General features: G+C 42.1%; 1 pseudogene across 1 annotated transcript; it reads left to right on the top strand.

Annotated features, from left to right (window-relative positions):
• Positions 1 to 3,101: 3,101 nt before the first annotated feature.
• On the top strand, positions 3,102 to 5,197 carry LOC111536210 (annotated as a pseudogene). Its single transcript, XR_003307743.1, has one exon. The product of XR_003307743.1 is annotated as a protein LSM14 homolog A pseudogene (transcript).
• Positions 5,198 to 7,254: the final 2,057 nt, after the last annotated feature.

The raw sequence follows: 7,254 nt of genomic DNA, 5'->3' as shown, positions 1-7,254 counted from the left end.
CGGGAGGCTGAGGCAGGAGAATGGCGTAAACCCCGGAGGCGGAGCTTGCAGTGAGCTGAGATCCGGCCACTACACTCCAGCCTGGGCGACAGAGCAAGACTCTGTCTCAAAAAAAAAAGAAAAAAAAAAAAGAAAAACAGCTTTCACTTTGCAGATCCCTTGGGTCTACAAAAGGTCCATATATTTAAAGGTCCACATTTGAAAGGTTCACATATTGAAAACTGTTGGCCGGGGGCGGTGGCTCACACTTGTCCCAGCACTTTGGGAGGCCAAGGCGGGTGGATCATGAGGTCAGGAGTTCAAGACCAGCCTTGCCAACATAGTCAAACCTCGTCTCTACTAAAAATACAAAAAGTAACCAGGCATGGTGGCGGGCGCCTGTAATCCTAGCTACTTGGGAAGCTGAGGTAGGAGAATTGCTTGAACCCGGGAGGTGGAGGTTGCAGTGAGCCGAGATCGCACCACTGCACTCCAGCTTGGGCAACAAAGTGAGACTTTGTCTAAAAAATAAATAAAAAGAAAAGAAAACTGTTGGCCACCACCTCAGCTAGATGTTCCCCTAGACCTGCCTCCACCTTATGGCTTATTGCCCTATCCCAAAAACATTATCTGATGTCTACTCAATGACAACTTCCCTATCAGTTAACCTAACATTCTTGTAGAAAACAAGATATCAGGCCTGGTGCGGTGGCTCGCACCTATAATCCCAGCACTTTGGGAGGCCAAGGTGGGCAGATCACAAGGTCAGGAGTTCAAGACCAGCCTGGTCAACATAGTAAAACCCCCATCTCTAATAAAAATACAAAAATTAAACGGGCGTGGTGGCACACACCTCTACTCCCAGCTACTCAGAAGGCTGAGGCAGAGAATCGCTTATACCCAGGAAGTGGAGGCTGCAGTGAGCCAAGATCATGCCACTACGCTCCAGCCTTGGCGACAGAGTGAGACTCCGTCTGAAAAAAAAAAAAAAAAAATTATGTAAATGGTATAATATGGTATATAACTATATGTCAGAGACTGGCTTTTTTCATTTAGCATAATTCTCTGGGAATTCATCCAGGTTGTTTTGTGCATCAGCTTTGTTTTTCATTCCTGTGTGGTATTATGCTATGAATGCACCACCATTTGTTTAGCCACTCACCCATTAAAGGACATCTGGGCACTTCTGTGTTATTACTATTATGAACAAAGAAGCCATGAACATTCATATACAAATTTTTGAATGAACATGTTTTCATTTCTCTGGGATAAACACTCAAGAATGAAAATGCTGGGTCATAAGGTAGTTGCAGGTTTGTGGTTTTTTTGTTTTTGTTTTTGAGATGGAGTCTCGCTCTGTCGCCCAGGCTGGAGTGCAGTGGCGCGATCTCTGCTCACCGCAAACTCTACCTCCCGAGTTCACGCCATTCTCCTGCCTCAGCCTCCCGAGTAGCTGGGACTACAAGCGCCCACCACCACGCCCGGCTAATTTTTTGTATTTTCAGTAGAGACGGGATTTCATCATGTTAGCCAAGACGGTCTTGACCTCCTGACCTCGTGATCTGCCCCACCTCAGCCTTCCAAAGTGCTGGGATTACAGGCGTGAGCCACTGCACCCGGCCAATTTTTGTATTCTCAGTAGAGACAGGGTTTCTCCATGTTGGTCAGGCTGGTCTCAAACTCCTGACCTCCAGGTGATCTGCCCGCCTCTGCCTCCCAAAGTGCTGGGATTACAGGAGTGAGCCACTCCACCCGGTCTGCAGGTGTATTTTAATAAAAAACTACCAAACAGTTTCCCAGAGTGGCTATGCCATTTTATATTCCAATCAGCAGTGGATAAATAATCCAGATTCTCTCTTCATCCTAACCAATACTTGGTATTATGACTATTTGATAGGTGTACAGTGATTTTTGTTGTGATTTTAATGTGCATTTCCAAAATGGTTAATAATGTTCAACATCCTTTTATCTTATTTGCCATCTGTGTAACTTCTTCCATGAAATCATCTTTTCATGTCTTTTGCTCATGTTCTAATTGGACTGGTTGCTTTTTTACTGAGTTTCCAGAGTTTATATATTCTAAATACAATTAATTTGCAAGATATGTGGTTTACAAATAAATTATCCTACTCTGTAGCTTCTCTTCATTCTCTCAACAGAGTCCTTCTTTGGGAGGCCGAGGCGGGTGGATCACGAGGTCAGGAGATCAAGACCATCCTGGCTAACACAGTGAAATCCTGTCTTTACTAAAAATACAAAAAAAAAAAAAAATTAGCTGGGCATGGTGGTGGGCGCCTGTAGTCCCAGTTACTCAGGAGGCTGAGGCAGGAGAATGGCGTGAACCCGGGAGGCGGAGTTTGCAGTGAGCCCAGCCGAGATCGCGCCACTGCACTCCAGCCTGGGCGACACAGCGAGACTTCGTCTCAAAAAAAAAAAAAACCCAGCTAATTTTTTTTTTAAAATAAGAAATTATCTTTAGCAGAACAAGAGTTTTTAATTTCAATAAAATTTAATTCATCAATTTTTCCTTTTACAGATCATGCTTTTAAGCACATTAAGTGTAAGTGTAAGAACTCTTTGCCTAGCACAAACTGAAGATTTCCTCCTGTTTTCTTCTAAAAGTTTTATAGTTTTAAGTTTTACATTTAAGTCTCTAATTCATTTTGAGTAAATTTTTGTATTAGATATGAGACTCAGGTTCATCTTTTTGCCTGTAGATGGATAATTGGTCAAGCACCATTGTTAAAAAGGCTTTCTCTCTACTGAACTGCTATTCCACGTTTGTCAAAATTCAGTTGGGCATAATTGCATATGTCTATTTCTCAGTTCTCAATTATGTTACACTGATCTATGTGTCTATCCCTCCACCAATACAACACTGTCCTGATTAATATAGGAATATATCAGCATGCCCCGCGCCACCACCGCTGCCGCTGCCGCCGCTGCCGCACGGAGGCTTGAGGGCGGGAGGCTGGGGGAGGGTAGCAGACCCGGCGCCGATGCCATGTTGGGTCTGAAGCGGCTGCTGTAGGTGTAGACGGAGCTAGCGGGCATGCGGAGCGGGCGACAGCGGCATGGGATCTGCCTCTCTGCCAGCAGCTGGGAGCGGCCACGGCGGTGCCATGGGCGGGGGCACCCCTTACACCGGCAGCAAGATCAGCCTCATCTCCAAGGCGGAGATCCGCTACGAGGGCATCCTTTACACCAAGGGCATCCTTTACACCATGGACACCGAAAGCTCCACCATAGCCCTTGCCAAAGTTCGATCCTTTGGTACAGAAGACAGACCAACAGATCGTCCAATACCACCTCGAGATGAAGTCTTTGAATACATTATATTCCGTGGGAGTGACATTATAGACTTTACTGTTTGTGAGCCACCAAAACCACAGTGTTCTTTGCCTCAAGACTCAGCTATCGTTCAGTCCTCACTAGGCTCATCGACTTCTTCATTCCAGTCCATGGGTTCTTATGGGCCTTTCGGCAGGATGCCCACATACAGTCAGTTCAGTCCAAGTTCCTTAGTTGGGCAGCAGTTTGGTGCTGTTGGTGTTGCTGGAAACTCTTTGACGTCCTTTGGAACAGAAACATCAAACAGTGGTACTTTACCCCAAAGTAGTACGGTTGGTTCTGCCTTTACACAGGATACAAGATCTCTAAAAACACAGTTATCTCAAGGTCGTTCAAGCCCTCAGTTAGACCCTTTGAGAAAAAGCCCAACCATGGAACAAGCAGTGCAGACCGCCTCAGCCCACTTACCTGCTCCAGTACCTGTTGGGAGAAGGAGTCCTGTATCAACCAGGCCTTTGCCATCTACCAGCCAAAAAGCAATAGAGAATCAGGAGCACAGGAGAGCTGAAGTACACAAAGTTTCAAGGCCAGAAAATGAGCAACTCAGAAATGATAACAAGAGACAAGTAGCTCCAGGTGCTCCTTCAGCTCCAAGGAGAGGGCGTGGGGGTCATCGGGGTGGCAGGGGAAGATTTGGTATTCAGTGAGATGGGCCAATGAAATTTGAGAAAGACTTTGACTTTGAAAGTGCAAATGCACAATTCAACAAGGAAGAGATTGACAGAGAGTTTCATAATAAACTTAAACTAAAAGATAAACTTGAGAAACAGGAGAAGCCTGTAAATGGTGAAGATAAAGGAGACTCAGGAGTTGATACCCAAAACAGTGAAGGAAATGCTGATGAAGAAGATCCACTTGGACCTAATTGCTATTATGACAAAACTAAATCCTTCTTTGATAATATTTCTTGTGATGACAATAGAGAACGAAGACCAACCTGGGCTGAAGAAAGAAGATTAAATGCTGAAACATTTGGAATCCCACTTCGTCCAAACCGTGGCCGTGGGGGATACAGAGGCAGAGGAGGTCTTGGTTTCCGTGGTGGCAGAGGGCGTGGTGGTGGCAGAGGTGGTACCTTCACTGCCCCTCGAGGATTGCGAGGTGGATTCAGAGGAGGTCGTTGGGGCCGGGAGTTTGCAGATTTTGAATATAGGACAACAAAGTTGCTGCATAGTCTACAAACAAGTCTCTGAAAATAGGTGAATTTCTAGCTCTTCATGGTCCTGAAAATTGATTTCAGTCTTTGCGAAGAATGAAGAAGTGAATTCGCTGTACATTTGTCACCAGCACTGGGTTTTGTTTATTGTTTGTTTTTCCGCTTAATTTCAAAGATAAAATGCAGTTACTTTTGGGGGTGGAAGGCTCATCTTAAAACATGAGCATTAAATCTATTTGGAATAGCAGAAGGTTAAGCAATTTCTTATGTATAGTTAAACTAAAGCAGTACTTCAGTGGGACTTACAAGTATTTTTTCATCACTGAAAGGTTTTTTTTTTTTATCACTAAATTGTATTTGGCAATTGCAAGTTGCCTGTAGATAGGGCCGTGATACTGTGTTTTGAGCCACAAAAGGTAATGTGTGTGCGTGTGTGTGCGTGCGCGCGTATGTATCTCTTTCCTCCTTTCTTTTTGGGAATCCTGTAATATGAGGTAGCTTATTTCGTCAATTAATTAGGGTGCTGGATGGTAGAGAATTTTGTCAGTCAACTATGTACACACAGTAAATACTGTTTCTTAGGCAAAGGTAACTTTTTTATATAGTTGTAAAATTCCATTATATTCCATTGCTAAAGAAACATTAAGAACTTTGTATAGCTGTATAAAAAGCGACTAATTTTTTAAAGAATAAACATTTTAAAGTCAGAAAAAAAAAAAATATAGGAATATAGTAGTCATTAATGTCAAGTTAATGATTCTACCAATGTACTCTTTTTCAAGATAGTTTTAGCTATTTTAAGGCCTGTGCCTTTCCACATAAATTTTAAAATAAGCTTTTCTATATCTACAAAAACATACTAGGATTTAAACAGAAATTCCATTAAACCTATCAATTTGTGGAGAATTGACATCATTACTATGTTGAGTTTCCCAAGTCATGAACATAAGTCTTTTCAATTATACAGGACTTCCTGAGTTTCTTTCATCAGCATTTTGTAATTTACAAAATACAAGTGCTGTACATGTTTACTTATGTCTAAATGTTGTGTTTCTTTGTAGTGCTTGTAAATAGTACTTTGTTTATAATTTCCATTTCCACATATTAAATTGCTAGTATACAGAAATGTGATTCATGCCAGGCGTGTAGCTCTTACCTGTAATCCCAGCACTTTGGGAGGCCGAGGCAGGCAGATCACGAGGTCAGGAGATCGAGACCAGCCTGGCCAACATGGTGAAACCCCATCTCTACTAAAACACAAAAAATTAGCCGGGCATGGTGGTGCATGCCTGTAGTCCCAGCTACTCAGGAGGCTGAGGCAGGGGAATCGCTTGAACCTGGGAGGCAGAGATTGCAGTGAGCCGAGATCGTGCCACTGCACTCCAGCCTGGCGACAGAGCAAGACTCCGTCTCAAAAAAAAAAAGTCTGCAACATTATAACAAAAAAAGGCGAACTTCCTTAATTTATGAAGAGTGTCTATGATAAGAAAAAGTTCAAACACCGATTTTTTGTTTACAGGACCAAGAATATAAACAAATAGCTCACCCCCCAAAAAATACCTTTCAAATGGATAAAAAAAAATTCAAATATCTTGAACAGTGACATTCTTTGTTTCCCCTTCAATTTTCTCACAACTGGCATTCTTATCTATTTCACTGGATAGGGGAGAGTTCTTAAAGCTCAGTTCTAGACCCCCTAGTTTGCTTTCCTGGTACTGGAAATGCTGCCATGGTATAGTTGGCAGAGTGAATGGATCAAAATTCACAAATTATTTTCCCTATATGTGAACTAATCACTAACAGTACAGTTGGCATGACCCCAACTCGTGTTTTGTGAAGTTCAACAAGCCAATTTCATAAAACAAACAAAAGAAGGGGTTATAGGGAACTGCTCTAAATTTTAAAAGGCTCAAAAGACATAAAAATCAAATGCAATGTGTGGTCTCTGAATAGATCCTGGTTTGAACAAAGCAGCTATAAAAGACATCTTGCGGACAACTGGGAAAATCTGAATATGCACTGGGCATTAAACATTAAAGAATGGCCGGGCACGGTGGCTCACGCCTGTGATCCCAGCACTCTGGGAGGCCCAGGCGGACGGATCACCTGAGATTAGGAGTTCGAGACCAGCCTGGCCAACATGGTGAAACCCCATCTATACTAAAAATACAAAAATTAGCCAGGCGTGGTGGCAGGCGCCTGTAATCCCAGCTACTCGGGAAGCTGAGGCAGGAGAATCACTTGAACCCGGGAGATGGAGGTTGCAGTAAGCAGAGATTGTGCCATTGCACTCCAGCCTGGGTGACAAGAGCAAGACTTCGTCTCAAAAAAAAAAAAAAAAAATTATAGAATTACTGTTAATCCTAGTATGTATAGTGATGGCATTGTGATTATATAGAAAAAGGTCCTTGTTTATTATGTCTATATTGACTTATTTAGAAGAAAATGTCATGATGACTGTAATTTACAATATTTTGGAGGGAAAGGCAAGTAAGGCAAAATCATAACAGTTGCTAAATCTAAGTGATCCATATATAGAAATACATTTATGTTATTCTCTCTACTTTCATTTGAATGTCTAAAATTTTTCATAACAGATAATACAAATAAATCACTAACCTATTAATTCATTTCTCACCAACTAAACATCCACCTCATTAAGCAAATAATTATTCTAGAAAGAACACTTGTGAATATACAATATAGAAATTAATATTATTCATTATTTCAAAACATCCTTTAAGGAGCTTTTATACTTTTTCTTTTCG

Source organism: Piliocolobus tephrosceles, unplaced genomic scaffold (genome assembly GCF_002776525.5).
Source record: "Piliocolobus tephrosceles isolate RC106 unplaced genomic scaffold, ASM277652v3 unscaffolded_21473, whole genome shotgun sequence".
In the NCBI taxonomy this organism is placed as follows: domain Eukaryota; kingdom Metazoa; phylum Chordata; class Mammalia; order Primates; family Cercopithecidae; genus Piliocolobus; species Piliocolobus tephrosceles.
The sequence above is the reverse complement of the archived record's forward strand: the minus strand, read 5'-3'. Positions and strand labels throughout refer to the sequence as shown.